At 54.4% G+C, this 13,755-nt stretch overlaps 1 protein-coding gene across 3 annotated transcripts in view; it reads right to left on the reverse strand.

The window, feature by feature from the left end:
* Positions 1–13,755, reverse strand: part of AGPAT3 (1-acylglycerol-3-phosphate O-acyltransferase 3) — a 78,735-nt gene that overhangs the window by 42,781 nt on the left and 22,199 nt on the right. Inside the window, exon 2 of one of the 3 annotated variants that reach the window (XM_074344289.1) lies at positions 13,101–13,194. The exons of 1 other annotated variant lie outside the window; for it this stretch is intronic. The gene's annotated coding sequence lies outside the window, so the exon portion shown is untranslated. Of the gene's footprint in view, positions 1–3,725; positions 3,871–13,100; positions 13,195–13,755 lie in introns of those variants that run through there. One more of the 3 variants, XM_074344386.1, reaches the window with a different exon arrangement.

The raw sequence follows: 13,755 nt of genomic DNA on the forward strand, positions 1-13,755 counted from the left end.
CAAACCTGAACGTTCAGTCTCTCGGTTTCATTTATTCTGAAATAAAGGCTGGCACAGGAATTTTGCCCAAGTCCCCCTGCGCAGTGTTTCTGCTGGACGGAGACCCCCTGTCAGGGGCCTGCCTGCTGGGGCTCGGGGCTCCCCGAGGGAAGGACCCTCACCGCCCTCGGCTGAGAGCCACCCCAGGAGCCAACGTCACCTCCACTACTGCTCAGATTTCACTGCCCAAGAACAAGTATCACACGAGAAAATGTCACTGGAATATAGGATCTCTAGATTATTTCCCTGGACCTGAAAATCAATGATTTATACCAAAATATTAAAAGACCAGGGAGCATGTTGACAGAATTTTCTGGTGGTTTCCAAAGAGCAGCAACATGAAAGGTATGTTTTTAAAGCTTGGTGAACCCTTCCTTAGACCAGATGACTCTTACGACATTCCCACATTCCCTTCCGTCCGCAGCTGCGTGACAGACGCTCAGGGGTGGCTGGTTGTCACCCTGGGCTAGCAGCGGTCATCACGCCCACCAGACTCGCAGAAGTACGGAAGGATGAACAGGCAGTCGCTATCACTGTGCAGTTTCAAAAAGACATTAACCCCCGCTGATACTCCTCGTCCCGCAGAGGACCCCTTGCTGTCTGACCCCAAGGACAACAGGCGGCCGTCGGGGCCCACGAGGCAGAGCCCTAACGAGACTCAGACCCCGTCCCCAGGATCTGGGGTCCCATAAGCTCCTGCCCCGGAAACGCAGGGCCAACACTCACGTGGAGAGCAGACGCGAGACAGCCCAACAGGAGGCCACGGGGGCCACACCAAGGTCACGCCAAGCGACAGGAACTGCGTGAGAATTATTTATTTCACGATCACAGTAACTCTGCCAACTCCACAGGATTCTGCCCAAGGTCACCAAATCACCGGCAGACCCAGGGCCTGAAACCAGTTTAGCCAACGAGGCCCCTGAGCCCTTGGCTGCCCCAGGGTTAGTTCCACCCCAGACGCCCCAGGGACGAGCCTGGCACCTCCCGTCCCCAGCAGTTCCCGGGGCCAGGGCGCCTGCAGTCGGTCCCGGCTTCTCCACCTGTTAAGGCACAGTCACCTGCCCCGCGGTCTTCCTGCAGACCTTAGGAGGACGGGCCCCGCCTACACTCAGAGGAACAGCAACAAGGCTCGAGGCTCAGGTTTCAGGACAAAACCCGCTTCTAAGCCCTCCTCTGCTCTGGGCCCCGGCTCTTGGCTCTCGGTGCGGGCAGAACACCCGCCCCGGGCGGCGTCCCCCTCACCAGGTCCTGCTGCATTCACTGGGTTACCGAGATGCCGCCAGCCTGCTGGGACGGCGCTGGTCCTGCAGCCTGTCTGTCCGTTGGCCCAGCACTCGAGCTGGGGAGACCCCTCAGACAGCGGCCACACGACCCACTTAGGGTCAAGGCGCCCAAAACTCTCACTAACGGCCCCCCGGGCCCCCAAGGCCTCGTGGGGCTCCTTCTGCGGAGAACGTCAGGCCCACACCTCCTTCTCACGCCCAGCACATCCTTCCACTGATCGCCGGCCACGGAGCTCCTGGTGTTTGCCGGCAGCGCTTACCTAGAAAGGTTATGAGTTTCCTGAGCTTTCTCCTAGGGCCCCAGAGGAAGCAAGGAGAGGCCGTGTCCGCAGCCCAAGCACTTCCCGGAGAAGTCGCTCGACCCGCGTGCGGGAACCAGCCCTGAACACGCGGGGGAGGCGGCTTCCGGCCCCTCGCCTGGAGCTCTCACACTCCACGCTTCAACCCAGCCTGCCCTTCCACAGCTTAAATACATGAGCAAATAAGTAAATAACCGAAATAAACCGACACGTGGAAAGCTCTTTGTTTTGCCCGGCTCTGGGGTAAAGGAGCCGGTGATGGCGGAGGGCCCAGGAGGAGGCTGGCGCTCTCGGGGACCAGCTGATTCAATGTCCTTCCAATCCACCCCGGGACCTCGGAGGACGCGGGTTACTAGGCAAACCAAACACAGGTAAACAGCCTGAGGTGCGAGCCCAGGAAAGCCCGCGGCCAAGTCCCCAGTGCTCTGAAGCACATTCGGGAAGACTGCGCAGCCCTGTTTGTGCGGCTGCACTTATCCTGCAGTGCCTACCCTCGAGGGCCACGCACAGGGGGCAACGGCACGGGGCCGGGGACAAGGCTGCCACGTGGGGGGCTCACCTGCTGTGGGGCGGGGGGCGCTGGGAGACCACCAGCTCTGATCTAAGACATGGGGCCAACCTACAAGCCTTCCAAGGACGTGGGGCAGCGCTCCGGCCCGTGGCCACCCAGGCATTCAGATAAAACACACTGACTTTCCTAAGATTCTGCAGGTCAGGACTGGTCGGCAGGAGGCCCTCAGAGGGCGGTGACAGTCCAGTGGCGACAGCAGTGAGAAGACGTACACAGAGCACAGAAGCACCTGCAAGAACTACCTCGTGGTCCTGGCGCCGTGCGAGGCGCAGCGTGGTCCTGGCGCCCCAGCCCTCCAGCTCCGGTGAAATGTCTCGAGTACAAAACACCCACAACTCTGTTTTTTGAAGATTTTGCAAATTGGCGAGATTCTGCAAATTGGTAAGTGGAATACATTTTTTTGCCATAAAATTTTGAAACCATGCAGAAGTACATAGTAAGAAGGGAAGAGTTGCTCTCAGCCCCGTCCCACCCCGGGGCCGACTACTGCCACTCTGGTGTCTCTTCTTCGGACCCATGTAGCTTCTGAGCGTGGCAGTTTCAAATTACCACACACCGTGATGCTGCGGCCTCCGCAACTTGGCCTCCTCACTCAGCGCCCTGTGCTGTGGGTGGGCCGCGCCTCCCCCAGAATCACGGCTGAACTCCTAGTCGTCCCCAGTGGGATGGCACGTGCGGTGGGGCCTTCGGGGTGATTAGGTCGTGAGGGTGGAGCCCCTTGTAAAAGACCCCGGGGAGCCCCCCGCCCCTTCCACTACACGAGGACCCAGCGAGAAGACGGCTGCCTATGAACTAGGAAGCGGGTCCTCACCGGACACCGAGTCTGCCGGCACCCTGACCTTGAACTTCCAGCCTCTAGAACTGTGAGAAATAAACGTCTGTTGTGTGCCAGCCCTGTCTGCGGTTTTCTGTTACGGCAGCCTGGACGGACTAAGACACCGTACCAGGAAGGTCTTCCGGGTCAGCACAAACTTCTCGTCTCCTCTGAAAGCAGCAGAGAACACGGAAGGCACTACCTGGGTTCCAATCCCGGCCTCTCCACCCAGGAGTGTGTGACCTTGACAGACAGATGGACCTCTCTGAGTCTCCACTCCCTCACCTGGGGGAGCAGGGTGGAGGCGTGCCCGATGGGCCTGGCTCTTCTGCTGTCCTGAGACACTTCTCTCAGGGACCCTCCTGCCCCTGCCTATCTGGGATCGGAAGGTGTCCTCACTGAGGGGCACACGCCCACTGCAAGCGGCCCGGAAAGCAAACTGCGCCCCCCGACCCACAATTTCTTACCTCCTGGCACGTCTCACTGGCACCAGCCACCAAAACCCCCTCCTTCCTCCAGCTTCCTCTCCTCAAGCCCAGATCCTGGGATTAAGGATTTTAATTCACAAAAGGGGAAATCTTTTTCACTAGACAGAATTTACTCCAAACAAAGAAGCCCATGTTCTCACAACAATCTATCAGATGTTTGCTAAATCCTCACAAAAACAGGATCAAGATGTGGAGAAACCAGTAAAAAGACACCCTGACACTTGCACCTACCGCTGGACCCCCGCGGAATGTCCTCCAGCACAGCTGTCCCCCGCGGTGGCTGCAGCACACGCCCAGCTCCCGACGCCCGCCTGGCCCATCCTGGGACTCTGGGGTCAGAAGGCGGTAAGCACGGTCCCTGGAGACCCGGCTGAGAGAGCCGGCAGCATGGAGCTGCTTACTGATTAACAGGAGGAAAGCCACCAATCGCAAATTTTATCATCAACTGAAAACAAGCTGTCAAAGCACCAAACAGTGGAACTGCTCCAAGGCCATTCACTGCCCTGATAAAGCCAACATCTTGCCAAGTTGCTAGTGTCACCGGAGCTGGGACAGGACGGCAGCCCCGAACCCCACCTTCACACAGGAAGACACGCACACGCACACGCACACACACGCGAGGAACAGGCGTGTCACCGCACAGGACACCTGCCGGCCAGTCCAGAAAGCTGCCGCAGGAAGGGTCCCCAGGCTCGGGGGTGCCAGCAGGGTGAAGGCTCAGAAAGTACAGGCGTCTGGAGTGGAGAAGGAACAGGACAAAAGGCACGGCCCTGGGAGGGCAGGGACGGAAGTGGTGGGCGGGCGTGGCGGCCCAGAGTCACTTCTCCGAGCACCCCGATCCTCACCTGCAGAAGACGCCCAGAGCCCAGGAGCCATGGCGGAGGCTCCATGAGAGCACAGAGGGGCAAACACCTGGCACAGGGTGGCTTGTGCTCCAGAATCAGGGCTTGAAAACACTGTGAGCCCAAATCCCAGTTCTCAGGTCTCCGTGCTATTTGGGAAGAAAGCAGACACCAATGCTCTGTATCTCCGTGCACCAGGCCTCCTGCTGCCAGAAGGGCACCGCTCCGAGGACAGGAGCTGATGAGCACATTTAACAGATTAAAGTCAAGAGAAGGCAGGAGAACAAAGGAGAAGGAAGATGAATGATGAAGGTGATGAAGTAGAAAGTCCAAGTCCATCAGTGACCACAGTGAGTCTCACCAGCAGTTTAAGAACCCAGCAGCCCACTAGATTCACAAGAGACAAATGACGCTAAGACATGATGTCACAGAAAGACTGAAACCGAAGGCAAAGGAAAGACACGCAGACAAACGCCCACGGAGCGAGCACTGGGTACCAGAGTAAGATGCAGAAACAGCTTGCAGGCAAGAGGTCCTGGAGGGGTGACAGGGGCTGGGACCCGGGGAAGAGTGGCTCCGTTCACACGGACAGTCCAAACCCGTGCCCACGACTGATCCAGACGTGGCTGAGCCACCAGGACGTTCAGGTGGAGAGAGAAGGCCAGGCAGAGAGGGCTGACCCAACGGGACATGCTATGTGCTCCGATAACCAAGCAGGGTGCCATCATTCCACCCACCACGGCAGGTAAAACGACGTCGGGGCAGCTGAGCGACCGGCAAGAACAGCTCAGGTGTGCAGGGGCGGCGGGACCAGGTGCCGGGGGAGGGAAAGCCTTGGGGACGGGGAGGTCACAGGGCATTTTATTGTCCCTCTTAGTAGAGAAAGGACAGATAGTATCCAAAAGGGGGAACTCAGGATCTGACGTAAAGGCATTCATATGAGGTAGCCACTAAGGCAGAACACACACTGCCCCAACCATCAGGGCAGCACCACCAAGCAGCACAAGGCAAAACACCAGAAGGGCGACGGGAGAGAGCACTGCGTGCATGGAGCACCGTGTCTGCGCCGTGCGTGTGCTGTGCGGGCAGCAGCCTCTCTGTGCTTACCCCCCAAATGCACAGAACACCGACAGCACTAATCCAAACACGTGCATCCTATCGGTCAGTACGCGGGGCTAAGATCAGCTCCTAACAGGGAAATAGTTTCACAGCAGCTTATGAAACAGAACCCAGCCCTGCGAGGTGTAAGAGAATTACTCAGCGCGGCTGCAAGCGAGGAATGAGGGTGCACTCAGGAAACGCCCCCACAACAGGGGCAAGACCTCAGTGTCAGAGAACAACCAGGCGAGCGAAATGCAATGAGACAAACCAGGAACGCCTATGATGCTCCGGACTAACGTTCTTAAGGAAGATGCAGCAGGTTAACACCCGCGGGCCAAGTAATCCAGCAACACTCTTCATAAAGCAGAAATTACTGGGGACGCCACAGGAACAAATCAAAGGCGCTAATAATAGGAGACACTAATACATCTCTTTCAACCCAGAAAAGAACAGTGGTCAGAAGGACCAGAGGAGCTGTAACAGCAAGACTGATGGAGTGGACTCCGAGGACGTGCAGCCAATCCTGTGCTTGGTAAGTGAGGCTGCCCCCCCTTCCAGCTGCTCATGGAAACACTGGTGAACAGAGCCCCTAAAATACGCAACCAAGAAATTTTCAACAAATGCCAAACAGTAACTAAACACAAACAATATTCCCTAGAAATTATAAATAAAATCAGGAAACAGAAAGGGCTCCCAACAGATGTAAATGTTTTCCTCTAAGATGCTCCTCCCGGGGGAAGTAGAAACCCAAGCTGCAGAATTTCTAGAAACATAATGAAAACTAAAGCAGTGTTTAGAGGAAAATTTATCACATTAAATACTTTAAGTCTTTAGAAACGAAAGCATGAAAATAAGAGAGTGGAGGCTCCGATTCAGAAAGTCAGAAGAAAATGAAAGAGTAACTGATGGAATTAATAAAGGCAAAAGCAAAAAAAAAAAAAAAAAAAAAAAAAGAGAGAGAGAGAAAAAGCATTCCGATTAACAGCTAAACTTTAAAAGTGGGTTTTGGAAAACATCAATAAAACAGATGAGTCCCTCATAGCAATAAAAATAAACTAAGAAAAGGGGGAACAAAATACATAAAATAAGAAAGGAGAGAATAACCTTCAAAAGAAGACAATTTTTTTAAATCATGGAAATAATTGCACATCTCTATGCAGATAAATTTGGAAACCTAGATGAAGCAGGTAATTTTCTAATAGAAAAAATTTACAAAAACAGTGACCCCAGAAAAGATAGAAAGTCTGAACAGACCTATTTTTATAGAATTAAAAGAGGTATCTGTCAGCGTTACCACTAATGAAAGCTACCAAACCCAGGTGATTTCACAAGAGAATTCCACCAATCCTGTAAGAACAGATTGTCTTACAATGATTTAACCTCAAGAACATAGAGAAGGAAGGAAAATTTCCAAATGATTTTTTATGAAGCAAGTGTGAGACTGAATCCAGGAAGAATGAAGAAGGCAGGCAGCAGGGAGGAAACGTGTCTAAATCAATGGTTCTCAAGTGTGATGTGAGGACCCCAGGGGTTCCCAAGACCCCGTTGTTAGATCTGAGAGTCCTTAGTTTTCCAAGCACGCACTTGGTGAGGCAGAATTTTCCGTATCAACCTTCATCAAACAACCCAGTAAAACAGTCTGAATGCAGAAGCAGCTATTTCGGGGGTCCCCTAACAGGTAAGACATTTGAGAGATTAATTGCATTGCCAAAATATAAGACAATGCCCCTCTCCTCACTATACTTTTTTCAGTTTAGGAAAGCATAGGTTTTCTTTATAAAAATGTTATTTATGTGAACATGTAATGAGTTTATTGCTGCTCTTTTAAAGGAATTATTTAATAAGTATTTTGAAATGCTCTCAGGGTTAATTTTTAAACTATTACACATCAGCAGCAGAGCTTCTCAACTGTGACACAAATGCCATTTTGGACCAGGTGCTCCTTTGCTGTGGGGATGCCCTGGGCTTCGTGGGATACCTGGCAGCGTCCCTGAATCCCCCACTAGATGCGGCAGCTGCAGCCCGCCACACACACTGTGTCCGCCAAAAACATCTCCTGATCACACCGCATGTCCCCTTGGGTGGGAGAAGGCCCACCCCCTGCTGAGAACCACAGTAGATACAACTCACAAAAGCAAAAGTTCTTTAGGGCCTTCAATAATTCTTTAAGATTATTGGTAAAGAGACCAAATATTTGAGATTCATTGCTCTTTACTTACGAATACAAACATAAAAATTCCCTTAAAAATTAGCAAATTAAAATTAAATTAAAATTTAGCAAACAGAATCTAACAGCACATTAAAAAACAATACATCGTGACCAAGTGGGGTCTATTCCATGAATGCAAGGATGGTTTGATAGTGGACAATCTATCAATAAAATCCATCCTATATCTTTAAAAAGAATGCTAGGCAGGTAATTTAACAAAATCTAACTTCACTTCCTGATTAAAACACTCAAAAAAGTAAGAGCAACTGGAAGTATTACATATGCTCACTACACGCTTCCCCCCGAGATGGCACACTCACTGTATAGTTCCCTGCGAAGTGACAGTACCTAAGACCCAGAGTCAGTGTTTACTTAAAGGACAAACACTAGGGCCACTCCAGCAAACAGCAGGAAGCAGGCAAAATGCCCATTACTTAACCGGCCGGTCACGTGCGTGAACACAGATGGGCCACTGGCAACAATGTGCATTAGCAAAGTGATTCCAGCCATGTAGTCACCAAAGCACACTTGACCGAATCTGGTTTATACCAGGACACAGGAATGGTCTACCACAGAAAATCAAGAAATCTAGTTACTGTCAGCAAGAGATAAAAGGAAAAAACCGACACGATCGTGTCATTAGATTCGGGAAAAGCAGAGGGTGAGTTCAACCCCACTCATAGCTGCTTACAGGCCTCTGCCACCGAGGCTCCTGCTGCTCAGAGATCTTACCGCAGCCACTGTGACAAGACACATAAAGAAGTAAGAGAAATAGGACTTAAAAGAAGAAAACAAGCTCTTGTCATTCGTTGATGACAAGACTGTCTACACAGAAGATCCAGTAAGTTCTTGAGGCAAGTCCCTGGTGAGGACGGGGTGCCGGTGGGCTGGCAGCAGCACTCAGGCTGGCAGTGCCTCCCCGCCGGGCCTGCCAGGGGCTTCCTTGGGAGATGCTCACGTCGCTGGAGGGACCAGAAAGACACGAAGTGGCACTAAAACCAAGAAGGGGCCCCAGGTGTGTGAGGCGACAGGTCTTCCTTCAGCATCCAGGGCTGTCTGAGCACCACGGTCCCCTGCCTGCCTCTGTCCCGACGTTTCCACGGGAGACCACTTCAGGCAACGCCAAGTGGGGGCGGCGGCTCAGGGAACCCTGGCCCCAGGAGACGCGTCCCCCAGGCGCAGCCCCACTCCTGCCCCAGTTGGAGCTGCTGGCGCGGAGCCAGGCAGGTGGCAGGATGCCTGGTGCTGGGACCTGGGGATTCAAGAGGGTTCTCCGGTTTTCAGGTCTATTCACAAGAGATGAAGCGTTGCCAGGCCATCAGCGTCCATGGGACAAGAGACAGGGCCCCGATACCGCGGCCTCGCGGACAAGCGGAGTCAGCGGAAGCCCGGCCATGCTCGGACTTTAGGTGCTTGAAGGATGCGGCCTCACTAACGAGCACTGGCGACCAGGCAATAAAATGCCTGCAGACGTGCGTGCACATCACAAGAGGAACAGCGTGGAATGTTCCAGAAAGCAGACACTCCCTGGTGGAAAGGGACTCTGGCCCAGGCCACTGTTCATGCAGGGCCTCCCCCCTCGCCCCCTGCAAACTTAGGAACTGCACCAGCCAGAGACGCCACGCGGGCAGGGGGCAGAGTCCACCTTCCAGCGGGTCGGGCAGCTGGGCCGGGCGGGGCCGGTCCGACACGGCAGAGGCACGGGGCCCTCGCGGCCGTCTCCGCGGACCAGCTCCACCGCGCCCCCGGCCCCCGCCAGCCCCTCCCTCAACACGAGTCCGAGCGTGCTGGCTCTACGACGCCTTCTGAGACACGCAAACACATCTCTGGAAAGCGTACTCTGGTCCAAATAAACTATGACCTGTGCTCTGAAACCATTACCAGACACTTCCTGTAAAGCATGTGTGTGTACATGTGTGCATGCGTGTGGACACACGTGTATACCCAGCTCTTTAGCATATACGCATAAAAGAGGAAGTCAAGTTTTTAAATGAGGTGGGTCTGTGTGCACTAAGGCTCCCAAGGAAGTTAACAATCACGTTGCACAGATGCACGTTGTGACGGGCAGACACAGGTTTAGAAACGCTGTGCAGGTATGTTCTCATGTGTGTTTTGACAAGCTCTGGAAGGACAAACCACAAGCCATCTATAGCAGTTCCCTCCAGGAAAAAGGGTGGGATTCGGGTGGAGTAAAGAATAAAATTTTGATTATTTATCAGATTTGGTTCTGTGTTTTATTTTTATAAGCACGTATCACTTCTTTGATTAAAATTTAAATATTAACAGAAATTATCTTGCTTGCTTATAAAGCGCCCATCTTTTGTCTCTGCAGCGGGTACGACAGTCCCACCAATCACGCTGAACACCGGCAAGACTGTTTTCTAAGGAAAAAGCTTACCCTGTAGGGGCCACGTCTTCTCTAGACACTACCTGGCGGTCACAGTCTGAGCCCTCTGCTCGGCCCCTCATGTTGCCTTTAGAGCAAAGAGAGCCCGTCCTCAAACTCGGGCCAGGGTGGAGCCGGGCAGGGGCTCCCACCGACTCCTCCCTGTGCCCACCTCCCGCACCCCGGCTGCAGGGCCCCTCCCTGAGGGCGTGAGGGCCTTGCACTCGGTTCTGAGTCCATGGTCCACATGGGCCACGGCAGGAGGGCTGGGGTTTCAGCATCAGTGCCCAAGACAGACTAAGGAAAGCCTTCTGATCATCTTAAACCTGTAAGGAGAGTTGGCGGAAACCAGCACGAGCCAAACCTGCAGTAATTACACAGAAGAGACGCTTGCTTTGTCCTGCGGTTTGTCAGTTAGGGGCCACAGCCAGTGACTGAGCGCTCTGCCCGGGGCCACGCTGGGCTGGTTCTCAGGAGCGTCAGTGCCTGGGGGTCCACGTGGAGGACCGCCCCACAGCCCGGGCCCCAGGGGTCTCCCGGCCTCTCCCACCAGGGCAGCGATGGCTGGTTCCGCAGGGCTGGCGCAGGACGTGACTGCCAGCACGAGTGTCCTCCAGGGCAGGGCAGGGGCTCCGAACCCCAGAGGGGCCACGGGGCAGGCGAGAGCAGGCAAAGGGCTCGTCCTCATCGGAAAAACACAAATAAGAGTCACTCGGCACAGAGCGGGAGAGAACTGAGTGATGAGGGGTTTTAAGGTGCTCAGCTCCGCCGGCATTCCTAGTAAGAGTGTCAGAGTTCTCCAAGGGGTCAGACCAGGCTGTGGCCACCAGGACGCCGAGTGAGCCCCCCGCTCCTCACCCGCAGCCGCCAGCTCCGTCTCCCCTCCGCAGCCACGGGCCACACAGACCCCACACTGGGCTTTGTAACTCTCGTTGCTCTGACGATTAATGAGGGTGCACGTCCTTCTGGGTGTTTATGAGACATTTGGACGTCTTTGGAGAGGTACCAGCTCAAGCCATCAGCAAACAGTTTGCTTTTAAACTCCAACACCGGCGACAGCAGCCTGGGGCGGGGGGCGTGCTGCTGCCTCTTCCCTGCCTCTATGAAACGGCAGGTTGTGTGCACGTAACTGGAAGTCGTTTCTGTAAACGTTGAGTTAACCTGGATGCTGGGTTGTGAATCCGATCTGGTATCGTTCCGTAGCTGAAAAGCATAAAGTTACTGGTTCTTTTTCCAGTCCTCAATTGTTAGGGAACGTAGAGGCCCCATCCTCAGAAAAGACGGAGATGAGACTGATTCCCGTCTCCAACCTCCCAAATTCCATCCTTCTGGGAGAGGGCTGCCTGATAGCCAGTGACCTCGGCCATTCTCCCCCCGGAAACAAACCCCTGCTGACGACATGCCTGCCTTACACAACGCAATACACTTCACAGATCAAAAGGCTCTTGGTGCCACCCACAGCTCCCGCGCCGCCGCCCGGGGCGAGGGCAGTTACAGGAAATTCTCCTTTCTGCCGAGTACAGTTGCCCCGTTGCCAGGTGATAATCAAAAGGGAAGGAACACACGGAGCACTCAATTTTAGGATACAATGTAGTTTGGCTTTCTTTTGCACAGAATATCAGCTTGCAACAGTGTAACAGTGGAAACCATAACTGGGTACTGAATCAGTAATGAGCAAAAAAGGCGACTACACCTTTGCTGACTCGGGACGTTGGAGACGCTCAGAGAACGCAGGGGCTGAGGGCTGTCATGGGTCTCACATCTGTCACCGGTTATCCGATGAGCATGCATAATAAAACATTTAATTATAAAGAGACACTAAGCAAAGTAATTTTAATTTGAACACTGAGGAGGAACAGCGGTGCCATTCATGTATTCAAGCAACACGACTGGTAACCAGGCAGGACCATAAACACAGAAAGCAGGAGACCAGCCCTGGGCTGCACTGACCCTGCCCCACCCCAGGGGCTTGTCCTTGAGTGACGAGCAGCTCCCAGCACGCAGGGTCACTGTGACAGGAGGTGGAACTGCCCGCCCACCAAGAGCTGGGGACCACGAGCTAACCGTGTAAACTGCCAAACAGAACGGCTGGACTCGCTCCCTGCAGAAGGGGTGCTAGGAGACAGATGTCGCCCGGGCCCAAGAAGCAGCAGCAGGAAGAGGCCTCCTGGTCGAGGCTGATTAAGACAAAAGGAGCCCGTCGCTCAGGCACCTCACACAGCAGATCCCAAAACGTCTGGGTGCCGGTGCAGAAGGGAGGTGGTCAGCATGGGCCCTAAAAGGCCTGGGCTGCCCGGAGTCAGGACACGGAGGACAGGAGAGCACCCAGGTCACTCGAGGTCACTCTGTGGGACAGGCTCTGTCCTCAGTCCCAGATAACTAGGGACACCTGGTTAACACTGGGCTTCCCAGGGGAGCTCCCTGCAGAAGCAGAAGGCTCCGATGGCAAACAGGGCTCTCCTTCTCCTGGAAAACGTGCACTCTGACCACCAGATCATACGTCCACCCTGGATGTCTGAACTGGGCAGCTGCATCCATCTCAAAGACACGTACGTGCATGACTGAATCACCGTGCTGCGCGCAACCAACTATGCTTCCATTAAAAGAGAGACAGACAGAAAGACTCAGGGACTTCCAGGTCTGCGGGGTGATGCCCACAGATGCCCCCACAGGTGCCCCTGCAATTTTAGCTCGTCCCCCCAGGAAAGGACAGAAGGGGAAAGAAACTGCTCTGCCTGAACTTTTTCATTTGGATTTGGGCCAAATGGGAACTGATTATAATAAATATCCTTTGGCTGGAGGAAACCTTTAAAGTATTCACCCCTTTAAGAAAATCAACCAACTACACACTAAGGCCGGACCGCGCCCCAAGGGCCCCTTCCATGTCATCAAAGCCGGATGGGCAGGCCTGGCTCTCCAGGTGGCAGACTTCCGTGTCTGCCAACAGAGCAGGCCCGGGGCGCGGGGCAAGACCCACTCCAGCGCTGCTCTGGGGGACAGAAATAAGCACACGCACATGGACACGCACACACACGTGGCTCAAGCGTCAGGCGCCTCCCCTAACTCACCGCGGCACGGGGGCAGCGGGGCAGCGGGGCAGAGTCGTCCTCAGAAGGCTCCGACTTGAAGGCCCGAGAGTGAAAGGCACAAGCACAGATTCACCTGCGCAGGAAAGACACAGCGTGAGTGAGCCACACGCAGCCACGTCACATCAGAGCCTGCACCTCAGGGAGACAGACAGTGACGGATGTGCCTTGTTTCCCGATGTACCCAACCGGCCACCGACAAGCAAACAGCAGGGACAGCCTGTTTGGGCCTTTTCGAGCACTGTTGCTGCCCCCCGCCTCATAAGGAGGCCCAACAGATGGCCCATAAATGAACAAACCAGAGAGGCCCACAGGTCACGCCCCAGGAAGGACTGCAAAGCAATTTCAACCTCCCCGCGGGCTCCCAGAGCAGCTGACAGTGAGCTGCCTCCCACAGAGGAGGCCGAGCAGACTGGCCTCCAGGCGGGGGGCCCTCTGGGCCCTGGTTCCCCGCACAGCGACCTTGCGGCCTCAGCTGCACACCCGCTGCCCCCCAGACCCCCAAACCCGGCGGGATGGGCTCTCCAGACCAGACCAGCCCTCCTGCCACACAGCTTGGCTGCAATCAGCAAGCAAAATCCCAGCCTACTGGCTAATTTAGCCCTTGTTTTTGTTTGCTTGTTTTAAATTGTGGTAA

Source organism: Camelus bactrianus, chromosome 1 (genome assembly GCF_048773025.1).
Source record: "Camelus bactrianus isolate YW-2024 breed Bactrian camel chromosome 1, ASM4877302v1, whole genome shotgun sequence".
Classification (NCBI taxonomy): domain Eukaryota; kingdom Metazoa; phylum Chordata; class Mammalia; order Artiodactyla; family Camelidae; genus Camelus; species Camelus bactrianus.